Source organism: Mus pahari, chromosome 17 (genome assembly GCF_900095145.1).
Source record: "Mus pahari chromosome 17, PAHARI_EIJ_v1.1, whole genome shotgun sequence".
Classification (NCBI taxonomy): Eukaryota; Metazoa; Chordata; class Mammalia; order Rodentia; family Muridae; genus Mus; species Mus pahari.
This window is the reverse complement of record NC_034606.1, coordinates 58,718,744-58,740,573: the sequence shown is the minus strand read 5'-3', so window position 1 is coordinate 58,740,573 and position 21,830 is coordinate 58,718,744.

Here is a 21,830-nt window from a genome sequence, read left to right as displayed (position 1 = left end):
AGAAGGAGAAGAAGAAGAAGAAGAAGAAGAAGAAGAAGAAGAAGAAGAACAACAACAACAACAACAACAACAACAACAACAACAACAACAACAACAACAGTAAGAAGTGCTTATCTAAGCCAGGCATGGTGGCCCACACCTTTAATCCCAGCACTTGGGAGGCAGAAGCAGGCGGATTTCTGAGTTCCAGGCCAGCCTGATCTACAAAGTGAGTTCCAGGATAGCCAGGGCTATACAGAGAAACCCTGTCTTGAAAAAAACAGGGAAAAAAAAGTGCTTATCTTCTGAACTACTGTGGTATTTTGAATAAAAAACAAGACACTCTATATGTATGCTTCAATTCCTAAGTTGTTTATGTGCTCTACCAAGTTATTTTCCTGCCCTTATGCTCAACTATACTGCCTTAGTGTGATGACTGTTCTTGGTTGTCAACTTGACCACGTCTGGAATTAACTAAGATTCAAGCAGTTGGGTACACTTGTGAGAGGTTTTTCTTAATGGGATCATTCATTTAAGGTGAGAAAACCCACCATAAGTAAGGATCTTTTGAGGTGGGGACACTCATCCTAAATCTGAGCCATACCTTGTGGTTGCCGCCTCCCAGAAGATCATGGAAGAAGGAAGCTTCGCTCTCTCTGACTGCTCGTCCTCACTCTCATTGAAAGTTCATTCCTTCACTGACCTTGGAGCCTCTTTCTTTGGGATTCTGGCTTATACTGAAGACTGGTTGATACATCCTGCCTTGTGGATGGAGCAGCTACTGGATTCTTGTGCATTCGGTCAGGAGGCAGCCATTGTTAGAATAGCTGTACCATAACCTTTAAGCCACTCTAATAAATCCCCTTTCTCTCTCTGTTTCTCTATCTCTCTGTCTCTCTCCTTCTCCCCCCTCCACCACATCTCTAATTCCTGAAGTAAAGTGCTTTGCACGTCTTTCAGTAGGCTCCTTCTGAAAGATGACCTTGGCTAACTTTGATTCTGTACATCCATCTCCATTTTAGAATAGGCTTACAAATTTTACAAAAAGCAGGTGAACATGTTGGTTGGTATGCCATTAAATTTATAAATGAATATTTGACACAATGTCCCCTGTGTCACCTTTGAGTATCATATCAATTGCCCATTTTTTTCATAGCTACTCCTAGCCACACAAGGACATCTAATCTAGTAAGTGTTACACCTTAATGCATTTTCTTGTGGTATTTATGGTCATGACCACATCTTATTTGTTTGTTTTTATTCTTCTCTCATACAATATATCCCAACCATAGTTTCCCCTCTCTCTCCTCCTCCCACTTCCCCCACCACACCTTCCCCCACTCCTCCGTTTCCCTACAGCAAGGGCAGGGCTCCCAGGGATATTAACTGAACATGGCAGAACAAGTTACAATAAGCTGCAGTGTGCCTGCAGCACACAGATCCATTCCCCAACATTAAACATGTTAATATTCCTCCTCTGTTTTCCAAAATGTTGGGGTTTTTTTCCCCTTTTGCTTCTGTGTTTTTGAGGCATATTCACCGGCAATTTTCATCTCCTATAGTATTTTTAATCAGTATTTTGTAATTACTCTGGCCTCCAACAGTGAACTCAAAATGTTTTTCTTTTCCTACTTGCTAAAGGGAAGTACACAAGATTGACACTATACATTCTTTAACTATAATAGAATTCATTAGTGGAGTGCCTTAGTCAGAATTTCTATTCCTGTACAAACAACATGACCAAGAAGTAGTTGGGGAGGAAAGGGTTTATTCAGCTTACATTTTCCACATTGCTGTTGATCACCAAAGGATGCAGGACTGGAACTCAAACAGGTCAGGAAGCAGGAGTTGATGCAGAGGCCATGGAGGGATGTTCTTTACTGGCTTGCCTTCCCTGGCTTGCTCAGCTTGCTCTCTTATAGAACCCAAGACTACCAGTCCAGGGATGGTCCCACCCACAAGGGCCCTTCCCCCTTGATCACTAATTGAGAAAATGCCTTACAGATGAATCTCATGAAGGCATTTCCCCAACTGAAGCTCCTTTCTCTGTGATAATGCCAGCTTGTGTCAAGTTGACACACAAAACCAGCCAGTACAGTGGAACTTCTGAACCTACAAGTTTCTTGTAGAAATATTGCAAATTCAAGCTTTAAAAAAATAAAAGAAGTTCAATGTGGATTTTTATATTAGTTTTTGTATCTGTTTTGCTATGTTGTAATTTTGGGCAGTTTTTAGGCCTAGATGTTTGAGGTAATTGCCATGACATTTCTTACGTGATCTAGACATCCTGTTTGTGGGGCCAGCACCACGTAGCTTGCTTCGGCCCTGGTGTGGGCTTGTGGGTTTTCCTTGGTCAGACTGTATTTGGGTTTTAGATTTTATTAATGTTTCTACAAAGGCAAGTTTGAGTTTCGTTGGTTTTGTCTGTTTTCCATTTCGTTGATGCCTGGTATTTTGTTTCCTCTCTGGTCTGTACTTTGAGTTAATTCACTCTTCTCTATTAGAGTTCGGTTTTGATTTGTTTTGTTTTTCTTCTCTTTTTCTTTTCTCTCTTTCTCTGTCTCTCTCTCTCTCTTTCTTTCTTTTCTTTTCTTCTTTTTTTTTTTTTTTTGCATTTACATTGTTCACAAACTTTCTTAAAATGGAAACATAGGGGAAAATTTTCTCCCATGCACTGATGAGGTCATTTTGCAAACTCTACCATATCCTTCTACTCCAAATATGTCCCAATTTCATCCCAATATTTCGTTTTTGTTTTTGTTTTTTTCCCAAGATTCTAGAAAGGAGTATTGCTGAACTTTTTTTGTAGATATTTTATTGCTTTGGCTTCTAATTAAATCTCACTAAAAACTGCATCCCATATGATTCCACTCCTTTCAGGGTATTATGACTTGCTTAATGGCTGAACATATGGGCTGTCTTAAAAAAAGGTCCTGTGCTGTATACCTGAAGGAAGTATATCTTGTGGTTATTGGATGCAGCGATCTGTGAGTGCAAAAAAGGACACATCTGGATTAATACTACTATGAGCTTCTTGCATCATTCACAAAGTGGGGAACTCTCAGAGATTGCACTATAATGTACTGTCTTCCCCCCCATGCTGGGGTAACAGGTAGGCACAGTTCTGCTCAGCTTTATTCTTTTAGCTATGTCTCACATCTGCATATAGTATAAATAATATAGCACATTTTTCTTTAAAGCTTTAATACCTTGTAAAATTTCATTCATGTTTATTTTAATTTTTATTTATTTAATTGTGTGCATGGTGTATATGTGTGTTTGTGTGTAGGTATGTTGTATATGTATGTGTGTATGTGTATACATGTATGTATATGTCTGTATGTGAGTGTACATGTATATGTGTATATGTGTGTGTATGTGTGTACATGCAGTGTATGTATGGGTATATGTGTATGTGTATATATGTGTGTAAGTGTGTATGTGTGTATATGCATGTGTGTGTATGTGTGTGTGTATGTATAGACATATGTGTATATGTGTATATGTGTATATGTGTATATGTGTGTGTGGTATATGTGTGTGTATGTGTGTATATGTGTGTGTATGTTTATATATGTGTGTATGTGTATGTATGTATATATGTGTATATGTGTATGTTTGTGTATGTGTGTGCATGTGGTGTATGTGTGGATATGTGTGTGTATGTGTGTATATTTGGTGTATCTGTTTGACAGCCAGCAGGCTCCAGTGATCTTGCACACATAGTGCGGGTTTCAGCTGGCACACACTGGCTTTTTGCAAGTGTTCTGGGGATTCAGACTCCTGCCCTCATGTTTGCGTAGCCTGTGTTCTTACCTGAGCCTAGAATGTCTCCCCAGACCAAAAGGTTCCATGATGTTAGAAGCAATGGAGTATGTGTGCACACATATAATAAGGATGGTGGGAAGCGTCTCACACCTTGCTCACACTCACACTCCCCAGTGCTCCTGCGAGGCTCTCTCCTCTGCCTGCTCTCACCTATCTTCTGCTAAAAAGTCCCTTCAGTATAAACCTGCTAGTGGCACATTCAGCACTCGGTGACCAGAATGTGTTTTGAAAGATTTTTTCATATGTTATAGAATTCTATGTTAACAGTTTTGTTTACTACTTTAAGGGTTCATCTTCTTGTTCCCTGAAATCATTACTTAATGAAATATGACCTTTAAAAAAATCATTATTTCCTTAAAGGTATGGCTTCTTTCTGCTGATGTCATTATCAGCAGTTCAGAGATAGGCTAGGGGGATTTTTTTTTTCCTTTCTTTTTTAATGTCTTTGGACTGCTCAGGATTAGATTAACATGGATGGATCTCTAGGTTAATGTGTTCTATCCATCTTGGAAAACCCAAAGCTTTTGCTTTTCAAATACTTTTTTTCTTTTCTTAAGGTTTCCAGTTGTACAACGTTAAGACAAGTTGGTAGCACCCCAGACAATTAGAAGATATTCCACGTCACCCCGTTTCTTATATTTTGATATCAAATTAAATTCCTCTCATTGGCTTCTTTTCAAAGCATGGATAAGTGTGTCCCATGGAGTCTTCAGTTGGCTGCTACATGGTTTTCAGGGCTAGCATATCTATAAGGATGACCTCCATAGGTTCATTCATGGATTTGAATGCTTAGTTACCAGGGAATGTAACACTTTGGAAGGCGTAGGAGGACTAGGAGGTGTGGCCTCATTTAGGAAGTGTGTCACTGGGGGGAGGTTGGGAGGTTTCAAAGGCCAGGTCTCTCTCCCCCACTTCTCTCTGCCTGCTACCTGAGGATCAGGATGTAATACTCAGCTCCTTCTCCAGTGCCATGCCTGCCTGTCTTCTTCCGTGATCCACACTATGTTAATAAAGGGTTCACCTCTGAAACTGTAATCAAACCCTAATCAAATACTTTCTTTTTTAAGGCTTCCCCTATTTTTAGTGTCTCTTCACAGCAATAGAACAGTGACTAAGACACTGTTTCTTTGATTTTTTTTTTTTTTTTGAGATTCCCTTTGTCTGCTTAAACTCCCAATCTTTTCTGCCTGTGCTCACATTTTCCAAAAGACCTTTCCATATGTTTCATTCAGACATACCCAATATGCCGCTCGTTCACGCTGACATCTGGGCCAGTGGTTCAACATCTGGGTTATCCCTGGTTTGTTTCTCTTTGTTGTTTTCTTTTCCATTGAATCACAGGTTCTTGTCTCATGTCTCAGACATGTTCTGTGTCTCCAGTGTTTGCATGTAGACATCTGCTGGAGACTGAGTTGCATAGCGTTTACCTCCATGAAATACTATTCTGTTGTCTGCCAGGTGATGGCAGAGTGGAGGACAGAGGATCGAAAACATCCAATCATTAGTTCCACAGCACTGTTTTTTGAATGGACTTAGCTACATGCATTATTATTATTATTTGTGAGTTCCTGAAGGTGAGGCCTATGTTCCAGGGAGACTCTGGAACCAGTTCTGGTCACGATGGACAGCTGTGACCTTCCTGAGCCACAGGAATTCTCTTTCTGCTTTATAGTCCAGCAGATGTAGCTTTGGTAGTCTGAGAAGCTTTCTTTCCTGAGAGTTTTAGTCAAGGTTTCATTGCTATAAAGAGACAGCATGACCACAGCAATTCTTATACAGGAAAATATTTAACTGGGGAGATCTATATAGTTCAGAGGTTTAGTCAGTTATCGTCATGGTGGGAAGCTTGGCAGCACAAAGACAGATGTCTTGCTGGAGAGGTAGCTGAGAGTTCTGCATCTAGTTTGGCAGGCAGCAGGAAGAGAGAGTGACGCTGGGCTTGGCTTGAGCATTTGAAGTCTCAAAGCCCAGCCCCTGTGATATACCTATTCCTACAAGGCCACACCTCCTAGTGGTGCCACTACATTATGGGGGCTACTTTCATTCAAATCACTAGGCAGCTACATCTTTCTCTCTACCGCCTAGGTAGTTGGCTACTTCTCACTCGAAGGCCTCACCTGTCTCAGTGGTGAAAAGTTTCTAGTGTGGCTTCCTAGGGAGACATGAATAAAATCTAGTTTCTGTAGATAGAGCACTTACACTAGACTGGAAAAGAGAAAAGAGAAAAGAGAAAAGAGAAAAGAGAAAAGAGAAAAGAGAAAAGAGAAAAGAGAAAAGAGAAAAGAGAAAAGAGAAATGAGAAAAGAGAAATGAGAAATGAGAAAAGAGAAAAGAAAAATATTCACTAAGTCTAGTTTAGTGAGCAACTGAGTTTATTGTTTTTATCTACAGGAAAGGGGTTGAAGCATGAACAGCTCAAAAGCATATCCATTACCAAAAAGCCCAACCAACATAGGTGACAACTCATGGAGGATGCATCCCTGGAATACCCTGCATGATATGTAAGCAGCTAGACAGACTGGACAGTTTCCTCTTTCCAGCAGTTCTTGCTGCTTGGACAGGGCCTTTGTGAATACTTTCAGTTTTAGGAACTAATAAAGACTTGGGTGTTGACTACTTCTTGAGTCTTAGCAAGTCTTCCTCCATGGTGGAATGTTTATATAAGGAAAAAAAAAAAACCGTCACACAAAAGATACCAACTGCTACAGCTCTGGCCCCCCCTATCTTTGGTGGCCCCTACTATGTAGTCTGCAAAGGTCTTATGCACCTTTAAGGATATGTGTCTTAGCTTTCCTGCCAAGGAAGTAATAAAAGCTCTGTGTATTTAGGGGTATTTGTATATGTTCTACTTCCCTGAATTGGGAAAGAAGTTGGAGGCTGAATATGACCAAGATTTATGATATGAAATTCTCAAAGAATCAATAAGAATATTTTTAAAATATTAGCTATAAAGTGGAAACATGATCATAATTCAGGCACTGGACTTGCTGACATGTTGCATAGAAACCTGTTGCTAGTTACAGCTTGTTTTAATCATTGGTCAAATATATAAGACAGACAAACATATGTCATGCTGTAAGCTGGAGACAGCCACATAGCGTTGAATTAAACACAGTCATACTCTCAAAGCCCTTATCCCTTGGCAGGAGGCACAGACTAGTCACCTGGCTTTTCTAAGTTGGTTACACTGAAAGGGATAAGTATGGTTATGATTTGAATTTTTTAATAGAATTTGGTGTGTGATTAATTTAAACAGAGGGACTGCTTGCATCTGGCTGCTGAGTAAATGTGGCCTCAGCACAGCCACCTGTCCCTAAGATGCAGTGCGAAGACTTCAATTTCTAAACTGTAGGAGTGTTAAGTTTCACTCCTCTCTCCTCCCAACTCTAATAAACACTGTTAAAAGGTAGTTTGGGGTTTGATCCCATCTTTCCCCTTTTGTTTTGTTTCTCCGTGGCATATTAATCAGCACCGACAAGCTCAGAAGGGCAAAGGCAACAGAGGAAAGAGGGGTCTATATTGGTGGAATTGGCCGCAATTGCTTAGTGCCACCATAGCACAGGCCACCAAATACTTGTTTCTTGTCCACTCTCATGTCCACTGTCAGTATTGCTCATTTTTATTAGAGCTCTCAAACTTTCTTTGATTTCATTCTGTGCTCATCACTTTTATTACTCAATTTATTATTATGATTTATTATTCCAAATAACCAATTGTGTAGTTGTTGGCTCTGTGTAGTCTTTGGTTTCCTTTTGTCTAAATCTTTCTCTCTCCCACAAACACTTCCTTTGCTTTTACTCTATTTTTCTCTTTAAATTTTTAAATGTTAAATATTTAAGTCCTCAACATTTAGCCTTTCAGAAAAGACCAAACATGTTACTGTTTTCTTACCATTAAAAATAGTAATAACCAAATGGGCCCATATTACACATCAGACTAAAAGCCTTGCCTATCAGAAAGCACAGTCAATAGAAAGGAAGTACAGAGAAGGTTTGCCAAGTTTATATCTGGCAAGGGTTTTGATATCATAAATATAGAAAGAACTCTTATAACTCAACAACAAAATAATTAAATAACCTGGTTTTTAAATGAACAAAGGACATGGGTAGATGCTTGCCCCAGAATGATAACAAGTAGAGACATCCAATGTCATCAAATAAATGCAAACCTAAACTCCAGTGAAACCTCACCTCATACTCATTGAGAGAGCTTCTATCAACAGACGAGTGCAGGGAAGGATATGGGAAAACTGCTACCCTTGTCTACATCTCGTAGATTTGTAAAATGGTACAAATTGTCAACATTCTGCTATGGATCCTAAAAAATTAGAAATGCAATTATCAGATGATCTGACAGTTCGTCTTCCTGTATATGGAAGCAGGATGTCACTGAGATACCCATAAATCTATGTTCACAGCATTCCAAGAGTTTCAACTCAGTGAAAATAATCCATCTATGAATGAGTGGATCTACAAAATGTAGCATGGACACATCTAGTTTTGGAAAAGTAGGCACTTCTCATCACAGGCTACAGCTCAGTTGAACCCTGAGATAAGCCAGTGGTCAAAATATAAGTGCTGTATGCTTCTATTTGTGTGGGGTAATTTAAAGTAGACACAGGAAGTAGAGGAGTGACTACAAGGATGGGGAAGGAGAGAACGGAGAAATTGTGCATTAGATGTAGATTTTCTGCTTTTTTGGGGGGAAAAAAAAGCAAAGCTCTGTGCATCCATTTCAAATCGTATCAACATGTTCAACGCCACTAAAGCAGAAACCTTGAAAAGTTTGGGTAGTAAATTTATATGTCATTTTTTTATGCCTCCCCAAACTGTGAACTTAGTGATATGAAGTTTCTTATAAGTATTTTAGTTGAATTTCTTTAAAAAAGATATATTTATTCTCTTCATATTTCCAATTGTGCAATATAAAGGAAGAGCAATGCTTTCTATTAAACACATAAATCAACAGGATGTGAGTTGGGCAGTACAGATGCAGCAGCTACAGCTCGAAAATCTGAAGTCACAACTGTTCTGCTTTCCATTGTTTAAATGCCATCAAAATGCCTCAAGTGAGACACTTCATACCTGCTGCTGGGTATGACACATCCTTTCATGTGTATGGACACGCCAATGTTGCAAGTCCTAAGTCTGAAACACTTCCAGCTCCAAGTACTTCAGATAAGAAATGCTGTACCTGCATACACTAGCTTGTACGTGTGTTCATTAAACATGCCTTTGTTTTCTCCTCTCCTTCTCTCCTTCTCTTCCTCCCTTTCTTTCTTTGCTGTTCCTTTCAGCCCTCCAGTTCCTCTGGGTCCTTGTCCTTGCCCTGAATCAGCTGCCACTCACTGAAAGCAAGCCTACCTTCCTCCCCTCTTCCCTTAACATCCACGATGGCAATAAAGATCTGCATCCTTGCAAAGGCTACCTTTAGTCTAATTGTCCTTAATCCAAACATCAGATCTTTGCACATGTGGTTGAACCATCAGTTCAACCCTGCATTATAGATGATGATTGCCTTATACTTTTGCTCAGTTTTAATGCCACAATTTTGTTATTGACTGGATTTTCCAATTCTTGGCATTTTCTTTATATATCAGACTTTTTCTAATACAAAAGAAATAGTTCCTGTATATAGTTATGTCTCAAGGAATCTCATCCTTGGACCGTCATTGACATAAGGCATGACCTGAGACAGACCTCTGGGTTTCCATTCTAGTCTATTGCACTGTCTTTGTCTTTATCTTCTCTCAAGCATGTAACAACTAATCTAAGAGGTTATTGTTCTTAGGAAATGGCTTTTCTGCCTTCTGATTTATGTTGTTAGCTTTTGATAAGTTACAGTTGACCCATACTGTTTGAACACATGAACGTTTATGTTTGTACCCTAATTGGAATTCTTAGTGCTTCCCAAATCTAGGGATTTATGCTTTTAACCACTTCTGAATATTTTGCTTCAAATATTTATTTTCTTACATTTATTTCCCTTTTGAACATCCCTCTCTTTTCCATGTTGTAAAACCTGCCTACTTCCACTCTCTGAATAATTTCTTGTGTTCATATGGCTCACTTACATTCAGTTATTGTTAAGCCTTTAACTGTGTTTTATTTAACTGGATACTTTTACTCATAAGATCTTCATTGGGTTCCTTTGTGACTTTTCCTGCTTACTTTTATAGTACCTTCTTGCTTATATATTTTCCATCCTATATTCCATGAAATGCATGAAGCAGGGTTGTTTTATGAGATATAACCGATCGTTTCATTGCTGGAAGGACATATGTTTCTAAATTGCTTCTTCGTAGGGATTTTCTGAGGTATGAGTTGGAAGCACTCTTTTCCAGAGTGAGATAATTTGCCTTTAGTCTGTACTGAAGAAGGGTACCAGAAAACTGGGTTAGCTTTAAGTGATACTTGGTAGACATTAATGCCAAAGGTACAAGTGACAGTCCCATGTAAGAATAACTAGTATTTCAGTTGTCACTCATTGTCCAGGTTAGTTTTATGTAAACTTGACACAAGCTAAAGTCATCTGAAAGGAGGGAACCTCCAATGAGAAAAAAGGTCTCCATTAGTAGGACATTTTCTAACTTTGTGATTGATGGGGAGAAAGCCCAACCCCTTGTGGGTGGTGCACTCCTTGAGAATGAGCTCCTAGGTTCTACAAGAAAGCAAGCTGAGCTTTGCTCTGTGTTAAGCAAGGCAGTAAGCAGTTCTGGTTCATGGCCTCTGCATCAGCTCCTGCCTTTAGGTACTTAGCCTGCTTGAGTTCCTCCCTCACTGTTGTAGATAATGAACTGCTCTATGGAACTAAGAGTTAAACAAGCCCTTTCCTCCTTGAGTTGCTTTTGGTTATGGCGTTTCATCACAGCATGAGCAACCCTAACTAAAACAAATTGGTACCAGGGGTGGGATATTGCTGTGACAGCCCCGACCGTGTTGCTTTGGGACAGATTATGGAACGACTTTAGAACTTTGGACTAGAAAAAAAAAACTCAGTGAGGATTCAAAGCTTGGTGAGCTTTTCGGTGGGAGCTTGGAAGACAAAAGTTCTGGGGGCAATGAAGACAATGGAGGTCTCGAATATGCTATTTTGAGTTAAGAATCTGTGGTCCTGGTTTTCTGGGGCTGAAGAATGAGAGGCCAGCATTATTGAGTTGAAGTTTTCTGGGAAGTGTTTCTTTGGGATCAGAACATGAACACTGTGATCTAATGGTGGTGGCAGGGGTCTACCTTGTGCTGGCAGCCGAACTTGGTGGTGTGTAAGCCACCTAGGTGCTACTGGTTTAGAAGGCAAGAAGGGATCCTGGAGGGCAGCTGAGGCTTGGCACTATGGGACAGGGCTGGGGTCTCTGAAGGGAGCCCAGGAGAGGCTATTGGCAACATCAGAGCCCAGTTACAGCAAGAGAACCCAGCATGTTGGAGATGCTATTACCGCGGGATGACCACCAAGAACAGCAGTAGTGTGGAGTGGAGCCAGCTGGAGCCAAGAACCAAGCTGTGTGTGATACAGACGGTAGTGCCAAAGGAGTGAGCCTTTGAAGAAGCCCAGAAGATTATGAACAGATCCCAGGCACTGGACATTGAGTTATTTGTTTGAAGTTTGTGTTTACTTTGTTCAGATTGTAAATATCCTGGTTCTTCCCTCTTGAGGTAAGAAAGTATTTAACTTATATTTGATTTGATACAGGAGCTCACAGTTGAGAGACATTGAGCTTTAAAAGAGATTTTGGAATCTTCCAAAGATGGTAGATTTTAAAAGATACTGAATTAGTGGTGTTTGAACATTTAAAGCTCCGAGACTTTTAAAAATTGGGATTTTTTAAAAAAGTTATGTTGATATTCATGTGTGATCTCAGGGATAAAGAAGACAGGAAAAGTTACGATTTAACAGTGACGTTTGTATGTCATGTTGACAAGGGGTTATTGTCCTGACTAGTTTTATATCAACTTGACACAATCTAGTATCTGAAAGGAGAGAACCTCAATTGAGAAAATGCCTTCATAAGATCCAGCTGTAGAGCATTTTCTTAATTAGTGATTGATGTGGAGGGCCCATACTGTTGTGAGTGGTGTGAGCCCTGGGCTGCTGGTCCTAGGCTTTTAAAGAAACATGCTGAGTAAGCCAGTAAGCCACATTCTTGTTTTTTTTTTTTTAAGATTTATTTATTTATTTATTTATTTATTTATTTATTTATTTATTTATTTATTTATCATATATAAGTACACTGTTGCTGTCTTCAGACACACCGTAAGAAGGCATCAGATCTTATCACAGATGACTGTGAGCCACCATGTGGTTGCTGGAATTTGAACTCAGGACCTCTGGAAGAGCAGTTGGTGTTCTTAACCACAGAGCCATCTCTCCAGCCCTATAGGCTCCTGCCTCCATTCCTGCATTGCTTGGATTCCTGTCCTCAAGGCTTCATCAATGATGAGCTGTTATGTGGAACCGTGAGTAAAATAAGCCCCACGTCTCCACAAGTTGCTTTTGGTCACAGTGTTTCTTCGTAACAGCCATAGGAACCCTAACTCAGGAAACTTTTTCTTAACCTCCATCCCAAGCCTGAGATGGGAGGACTCATCTTTGTCCCATTCCCAGATGGCATGCCATCTCTTATAACACCTATCCTCAGGACACTTTCAGTCTGCCTGTTGGTATTATCTACCCAAGCTCAGAGCAGACAAAACCCCCAGTAACTGTATCGCTGGCATAAGTACAGCCAAATCAAGGGTCCCAGGGCCTCAGACCCATGGGAATGGCAAGGCCTTCCTCTGGTCAGAATTGAGATGCTGACAGTGTGTGCAGTGACCACCCCCTCCACAGCTTCACCAAGGTGAGCACAGTCAGACTGTATTCCGCTCTAGTGACCCTACTGATGCTAACTAGCCTGTTCTCTCCTGTAGCGGTGTCTGACAAACCTACTTCCTCATTCAACAAACCCACATCCTTGTTTACCTGTATAAAACTAATGTGCCGAGTGTCCCATCTGCAGGTGCATCTCCACCAGACTGCACGACACACCCACCCGATCCCAGTTTTTCTTTTCCATGTCTAGTTTCTTCATTCCTCATTACCATAGATGGATCAATTCCAAAGCCGTGCAGGTGGCAACAAGCAAGGCTTTGCTGTGGGAGGGAGTACATGCAGAGAGCTAGGCCATCTCTCTCATTACTTTTGTTGCTGTCTGTGTCCTGGTACCAGGACATGGCTTTTACATCACCTACTTATAGTTTTCACTCGAAAGAACACATTTTTATCACACTCTCTTGTATACTGAGAGCACCCATAGGTCTCTAAGCTCGCAATGTTTCTAGTAATTGAAGTTTATATTTAGACAGCAATTATGAATGTCTAGAAAAATAATGTATTGACTAGCTCTGAGTGCTTAGCTAATGGCTGTATGGTCTGTTTTTGGTGTGTTTAGAGAAGTTTTAGTATAGAGCATTTTCACTGTAGTCACAAAGTTCATACATTTTAGAAGTAACTTAGTCTTGCACAGTATCATTTTGCAAAGAAATGTCCTATTATAATTTGTGAAAATTCTTCTCTGTGAAAATATTTGAAATTTTCTTTCTTCATTTAGACCTTTGTTCCAGTTGAAATGGATCTCTATTGAAACCAATTTCAATAGCAATAATTAGTTGCTAAGCTCCACTTACCTAATAATCCATTGCTTCCTTATTCTTTCATAATTTCCAAGTACACAGAATCTCTAGAGATCCACTTGACGACTAAGTGTATTTAATGATAATCTTTCCAAGCTTGTATTTCCTTTTGTATTACGATGTCTTACAATGTTATTGAAAAACTAAGTCTTTGAAGTTGAATTAGCACAGTGCTTATGAATTTTATAATGATGTAAAGCTTCTTTGTAGAGTTACTAAAGTTTACATTAGCATTAGTAAAGTTAATATTTTTGAACAGTGATGTGTCTGCCTCATTCTTTCATCAGGGTTAGTTCAGCACTGTTATGGGTATGGAGCAAAGCAGGAGGCTTTGAGCTTAGAGCTGATGGGATGGCAGAAGCCTCTAAGTTCTTGAGCAACCACTTGCTTCTTTATCTGTAGAGGGGAGATGGCTTCAGCATCCTTCACTCTGCGCTCATTTGATTATTCATGAGCCTACATCTTACCTTTCGTGTGTATCTCAGTGATTTATAATTACTTTTTACTGTCTATTCAAGGTCTTTGTTCCCTCCCTTGTATTTCTACGCACAAATTGTCTCTGTACTAATTACATAAACTGTTTCTATATTAAATATGTTAACAGTCAGTCATATTTGAGGTGATAATTGTACTTTGTTATTTGAAAATTGTATTGATTTTTTTTTCTCCCTACATTTTTCATCTCCTGGCTTGTACGATATTTTTGTTTTATCTTTGAATATATTGTGTATATACAAGGTGTATAATGTATGTGTCAGTGTGTATGTACATGTGCACGCGAACGTGTGTGTGTGTGTGTGTGTGTGTGTGTGTATGTGTGTGTGTGTGTGTTGGTTGTTTGGTTGCATGGTATGAATAGGAAACATCTCCAACAGACTCAGATGTTAAACTTTTGGTCCCCAACTAGTAGTGGGGATTTTAGGAGTTAGCATCTAGCCAGAGAAGGTAGGTTCCCAGACTTTCAATGTCACTCCTGGTTTTAACCCTTTGGAACTCTCTTTCTCTGCTTTCTGTCCATCATGAGGCGAGAAGTCTCACCATGAATCAATAGATCCCAGAACAATGCACTGAAATGTCTGAAGACATGAACCAGAGCAAATCCTTTTTGCCATAAATTATTTGTGCCAGGCATCCTTAACTAGAATGCTAACAGAATCAATGAGATTCCCCCCATGAGTAACAGGGTGCTTTGGGGGATTTTGATAAACTGAATTTGATAAACTGAATGGTCATAGGTTTTTAAAAACTTTTCTTTGGGATTGTGTTGCTTTGGTGCTTTTTAGTAATTGTTTGGGAGACTATTTCATTGTGTAGCTCTGTCTAACCTGGAATTTATTAGGTAAATTAGACTGGCTTTGAACTCATGGGGAGCCTTCTGCCTCATTCCCAACACACACACACACACACACACACACACACACACACACGAGCTGTGCTTGCAGGTATGCATTTTCATACTCAACTACAGAGTTTCATTTACTACTGCTCAGAAAAGGTAGAGCTTACAAAAGAGTGGTAGCATGGGGAATTTATGTAAGGAGGGGGAAGGCTGCAGAGGTGGCTTAGTGGTTAAGAGCACTTGGTCCTCTTGCAGAAGGCTCAGGTTCAATTCCTAGCTTCACATGGCAGCTCACAATTGCCTGTAAGTCTGGTTCCAGGGAAGTCAATGCCCTATTCTACCCTTCATTGGCTCCTGCATGAATGTGGTGCATGTAGGTTCCCTAAGGCACACACACACATGCACACGCACACGCACACGCACATGCACACAATAAATAAATAAATAGATAGGTAGATAGATAATATTTTTTAAAAGGCTTTGTTTAAGGTGGCTAAATATGGATTTTGATGATAAAGTACTTCTCTAGCATTTGCTAGCCTGGCTGTCTCCAGCACTGAAAGAAAAAAGATTTAAATAAAGACATATATTATATGATATCTAATTTATATCAATTCAATATGTCAATTTATTTTGCCTGAATTGCTGTGGTAGTAATTGGGAGTATTTTAACATATAAATGAAAGTTCATGAACAAAGGTACCCACTTCCTCATTATTTTCTTTTGAAAAGAGATTACAAGTGTAAGATAAACTGACTTTAATTGCAAAGAAAAAATGTCAGGAGTGACATTTCAACACTTCAGCATACTAATGAGCTCAGCTAAAAGAAATGTAAAATCAACCAGGCGGCTGTCATTAGTTTCTTCGGGACCTCGCTTCCAGAGGAATAAACAATTAATGTGTTAAAATGATTCACTGCTAACGTATCATTAGGCACCATAAATATCATCCTGACCATGTTGATTGGACCCTGACAGGGATGGGCACAAATGCCATTTAGTTAGCAGTATGACACGCTAATGAAAAGGTTCCAGAATGTTCTGAGAGCTGGAGTAAGGGTGTCCCTGTGAGAAGAGAACACGGTTGGCAGTGGAGTCAGCAAGTCAGCCATCAGACCTTCGGATAAGTCACCATGCTTCATGCTTCTGACACATCTCACCATAACCCTTGACTTGGCCAGCAGCCGCACAGCAGGGCTGTCTCAGAGAGAGTTGCTTAGGCTATGTGAGGCTGAGTACCACCAAGAGTTTACAGGAGGACGTCCTTCTTCTGTTGTAGTTAACTGAGCTACAGTAGCACTTGGTCTTGAACTCTTGCCCTGAGTGTGTTACCATCTACAGTCAATCATGCCAATAGAGTTAATTCTGCACTTTCTAAAGTGGTTTAGTGAAGTGAAACTCAGTGGGGTTTTTTTTTTCCATATGAAAAGTCAAAGAAAAAAATATGCAGGATTTTTTTAAGCTGTTATTGACTTCCACTTAATACTCACACACAAGTATCAGGTTAGAAATTTTTATGCAAGTTAAAACAATTTGTCAGCAATTGAGATAACAGGAGGGTGCATGCTTTGAGAATGCTTGCTGGCACAGACAGGGACGGTTCTAGTGAGCCTATCGCAAGTCTAGCCTTCTCCTTTATTAAACAACAATGAAGGGAAAAAAAACTTACTAGCTCCTTGTCTTCATTGAAAAGTGCCCTCAGCATCACAGTTTTTAATTCATTCATTCATTAATTCATTCATTCATTTCAGTGCATGCTGGGAACCTTGTGCCTCACAGAATGCCAAGGATGATCTCAAATAAAAAGCATCACCCACTGCCACTCCCAGGGAACTTATAAGCGGTTACAAACCAAAGAACAAGATCATGAGGGTGCAATTACAATTCAAACCAATGTCTTAAAGGAAACAATATGATGTTCTTAAGAGCAAAGAACCTAAACCATGTAGGTTGGAGCTGGGGGGCGGGGGAGAGAGAGAGAGAGAGGGAGAGAGAGAGAGAGAGAGAGAGAGAGAGAGAGAGAGAGAGAATGAGGTGGTGACCAAGGGAGGGAGCCAAGGANGGAGCTGGGGGGCGGGGGAGAGAGAGAGAGAGAGAGAGAGAGAGAGAGAGAGAGAGAGAGAGAGAATGAGGGAATGAGGTGGTGACCAAGGGAGGGAGCCAAGGAGGCTGGGGCTGGGGACCAAGAGCAAGAGCCAGGGAGGGCCTGGGGCTGGAGGCCAAGGGAGAGCTCCCTAGTGAAATGACCCTTGAGCTAAAATGAAGTGACAGGGATGAGTGAGGACAAATATTCTAGAGGGACAGATAGTGAGTACAAAGGCCCTTTGACCAGAGGGAGCTTGAGGGCACTCATCCCTGTCCTCATTCACAACGTTTGTGTTTCTCCCCAGGGACAGAATCTGGCTAGAGCATTGCTGTTTGCTGCTGTTGCTGCTGCTGTCCCAGGGGTCAAGGCTGAGACCAGGACAAAGGGAACCGTCTGGCTGGAGTGAGAGAATAAGTAGAATAGCCAGTGTATAGATAAGCATTTCCAGAAACCCTGCTTTTAGAATGAGCAGAGATGTGTGCTTTGGGCCTGTGTAGTAAGATCAACTCTTATCAAAGCAATGGCGAACGATTTAGTAGCCTGTGACCCTGAGGAGGATTGTAAGACACAAGGGGCAAACGGATAGATAAGCCCAACAGTAGGAAGTTTGAGTTGCCAGTGAGTCTTGATAATTTTTCCAGATTTTTCATGTTTTATGAGGTTCACACTTTCCCCTCCCTCCACCCATTACAACACCCTGTGCATATCTCTTTTAAGGAGGACAGCATCAAAGGTTGACATTGACATTGATTAAGATTCATTTTGGAGCCGGGCACGGCAGCGCATGCCTTTAATCCCAGCACTCGGGAGGCAGAGGCAGGTGGATTTCTGAGTTTGAGGCCAGCCTGGTCTACAAAGTGAGCTCCAGGACAGCCAGGGCTACACAGAGAAACCCTGTCTCGAAAAACCAAAAAAAACAAACAAACAAACAAAAGATTCATTTTGGTCTCATTTTCATAGCTACTGAGAGGGGACTTCACTTCATACAATACAATATCTGTCTTCCTCTCAGTCAAGAAGAGGTTGGCTTCGTAGACAAGAGAGCCGAGAAAAAGCAGAGACAAACCCCCAGATCCAGGGGCTGGACAGATGACGGCTCAGCAGTTCAGAGCACCAGCTACTCTCTCAGAGGATCCAGTTCAGTTGTCAGCACCCAATGGCGGCTTACCACCATCAGAATTCCCAGGGGATCCAGCAGCCACCAGGCTCAACCATGATACAACATACACAAATGAAGGCAAGAGACTCGTACACACAAAGAAACAAACCCACAGAATAAGATGGGTCGTTTCATGGCGTATCTCCTTGCACAAGGTGGGCACGAAGTGACAGAGCATAAAGACCATCCTCCCTGGTTAATATCGAAGCATGGGGAGTTACCTACTTGGGCATGGTTGAAGAAGAGAGAAGTAGCCGGGTTGGGAAGTCTGAGGATCACCTATCCAATCAGAACCTTAGCATCAATCATCCTGTTTTGATTTTTATAGGAATCTGTTGGAGTCTGGAGCAAGATATTAATATTAATATAAAACAATGGCCTCCTGTAATTTTTCCCTAAGAATTGAAACTTAATCTCATTAAGTTTATCTCATTTATGTTGGCATTATATCGGCCTAGGACTTCCTAGCATAGTCCTGCTTTCTTTTGCCTTATATCCCCTCTTCTCTGTCACACCCCTTTATTCTTACTAAATTCTTTTTTAAAGTGTGTGTGTGTGTGTGTGTGTGTGTGTGTGTGTGTGTGTGTGTGTGAAGGTGTTGGGGAGGCAAAGGACAACTTGGGTAACATTCTCAGGAATAGCAATAACTCCCTTGACGGAGAGTCACTCATTGGCCTGGAACTCACCACATACACTATTTGGCTGGTCAGAGAACCTTGGGGATCTGCTAGAATAGGAGCCTGTGTTCCTGAACTGCCTTGTGTACATGGGCCTTGGGTTTTCGTATTCTCATGCTTGCAAGGCAAGCTATTCACTGACTGAGCTAGTTCCCAAGCCTCCCTTTTCTAAATTTCTTTTCATTAGACATTTTCTTTACATTTCAAATGTTATTCTCTTTCCTCATTTCCCCTCTGAAAGCCCCCTATCCCCTCCCCCTCCCCCCGCTCACCAACCTACCCACTCCCGCTTCCCTGTCCTGGCTTTCCCCTACACTGGGGTATCTAGCCTTCACAGAGGACCAAGGTCCTCTCCTCCCATTGATGTCTAACAGGGCCATCCTCTGCTGCATACTTGACTGGAGCCATGGGTCCCTCCATGTGACTCTAATGTACTTCTTGGGCCTTTGTGTGTCAGAGATTGGCCACATGCACACTCCTCACACCCTTGACCTTTCACCTCCAGGCTTTCAGAAGACCCTGTATTGCTGTCCATCCCCTCATACACTGCCTCCCAGAGTCTCCTAAAGTGACCTCAGTTTTCTCTCATGCTCCTCTGACTCTGGGAGCTGGATTATTGTCATTGTCTGTCCAGCACTGTTGTCTGTCCAGCATTTCACACCACCTCAGTTCAGCCCCTTGCTTGTCACTAAACCTCTCTAGCTTTGCTTTTCCACTCAACCTTCTGTTTTTCTTCCTGGAGTCAGCTGCCCACACTGCCATGCCTTGAAGACCCGGGTTCTCTGGCTCTCTCCAACACCCATAAATCTAGATGACTTTAGTGTCTGTGGAGAGTGTTTATGACATCTGGCCTCCTACCCTCAACTATAGAGGGAGTCTTCCTTCCACCTTAGCAGTCACTGCCGGAGACTTATCTCAGCCTTATCATTGCTGATAACCGAAACTACTCCATAACCTCAGTTGTAAACACCTCATCTTCAGACCACTTGCTTCCTCTTTCAGGCTCAGTCTGATTCCATATGTCCATCATTCCTCAGCCCTGTACAGCGCCATGGTCGCTTTTTCTTCCATCTCGGCTGACTGTCCTTCCTACCTGTGCTTTATGCATGCATTTCTCTGCTTATGCTGAATTCATAATAAATAAGGAGTGAAGGGACAATGAGGTGGCTCAGGGAGCATGGGAGCTTGCAGCCAAGGTTGATGAGCTGAGTTCAATTCCCAGGCCCTACATAGGAAGGGGAGAACCCCTTCCCACCAAACACAAGTACACTGTGGTACATGCTTACTTCCCAAAACATGATAAATAAATCTGAGAAAAATTTTGAAAAAGAAATGAATATAAGACCATAAAGTGCAGAGAGCTATTTAACTATTTTAAAAATGACAATAAAGCAATAATTATAAAATATGTGAAATAAAATGACAATGTCTAAGTGTACCACATTCAAGTTAAACTTCCACCTACATTCTAATCCATTTAAATATATTTATTTGGAAATAAAGTTTACAAAGAAATAAGTAAATCACTGAAGATAGAAGCCGAAGGGGTTGGCAGTAGGGATGTCAAGGAACGATGAAAGAAGAGACAGTAACAAATCAAAAGAAATAAAGGTAGAAAGCAAAATAAATAGAATGAAAAGAAAATTAAGAGGGAGATTGATAAATGCAATGAATGATCAACGAAAAGCGAGCTAGAGTTCTGAAAACGCTAATTAAAAGGTAAGATAAATGACAAAAAATATTCAATGGCATTCTACCTTCGATCACAAATATGAAATATGACATTTTCACCTGAATGGAGAGTAGCATTGAACTCATGATAAGGTCAGTATCCTTAGATGAAGCACAAAAGTCATTCTCTCTCTGTCTCTGACTCCCCCCCCCTTTCTCCCTCCATTTCTAACTCTGTCTCCTTCCCTCTCGTTCTTTCCATCTCTCTCCCCTTCCCCTCTCTGTTTCTCTCTCTCTACCTTTCTCTCTCCCCTCTCTGTCTCTGTTTCTCTCCCCCTCTCTCCCCCCTCTCTGTCTTTCTCTCCATCACTCTCTATCTATCTCAGTCTCCCTCCCTCCCTCTCTCCATCTCCTTCCTCCTCTCTCTTTCTCTCTGTCTCTGTCTTCCTCCATCCCCCCTCTCTCCCCCTCACCCCCACACCCCCCACTTTACTCCTATTCAAGAGAGATGCAGCTTTCTGAAACTCAGGATACATAGCCATACTGGTACCCTGATATCCGACTCTTCCATCTTTGTCTCTGGGATTTTGAAAAGTTAACTTATATTGCTTGAATCACCAACTCTATCCCATTTTGTGGCAGCAAGGAAAGCAAAGGTTAAAATTAATAGTGTAAGACCCAAGGCAGGGACTAGAAGCAGGGTACAGCGTACTGCGGCTTCTCTGTGCAGAAAATAGCATCTGGAGTCAGAAAGTGCTCTGGCATGAAGTAAGATGTGTCCCCCAGTCACCTGGATAGTAGAAGCTGGAGCTCTAGTGTTGTGTGAGGATTAGGGAGTACAGGTGTGGTGATGGGCGTTGTGCCAGACATATTAAGCACTTAATAAATGGTGGCTGTAATCTTATTAATAAATGACAGTTGAAATCTTATTAATAACAATGCAGTCTAATTTTCTGCTTGTTAGGGATGTGACAGCTTGAGTCAGGGAGGTGTAAGAGTTGCTAGCGGTGACTGAAGGATGAAGAAGGCACACGGGATGAGAAAAGAAAAGCAGAATTGTGTCAACTCCCAACATGTATGCTTCTCTATCATGTTAAAGATGTGTCTATAAGATCACTTAAATATGTTAAATACCACATAGCTACTTTCTGAAATGGGTCTCTACTATCTAAATCCAAAAACCTCTTGAGCAAAAAAGGATGTGGCTATTTCCATCGGCATGAAGACAGTGGGTCTCGGTGACTGCCCTTTACAAGATTCTGTCCCAAGTTTCCTTTCGGTGACCTGGAACATGTTACTTGAAGCCCATTTCTCAATCCAATCAACTTCCAAGCTGCCTAAATTCCAGTTCTTCCAGGAGCCAGATGCCCCTCTAACTGAATTGTCTCTGCTCACTCTTTAATCAAAGAAATGGCAGTTGAT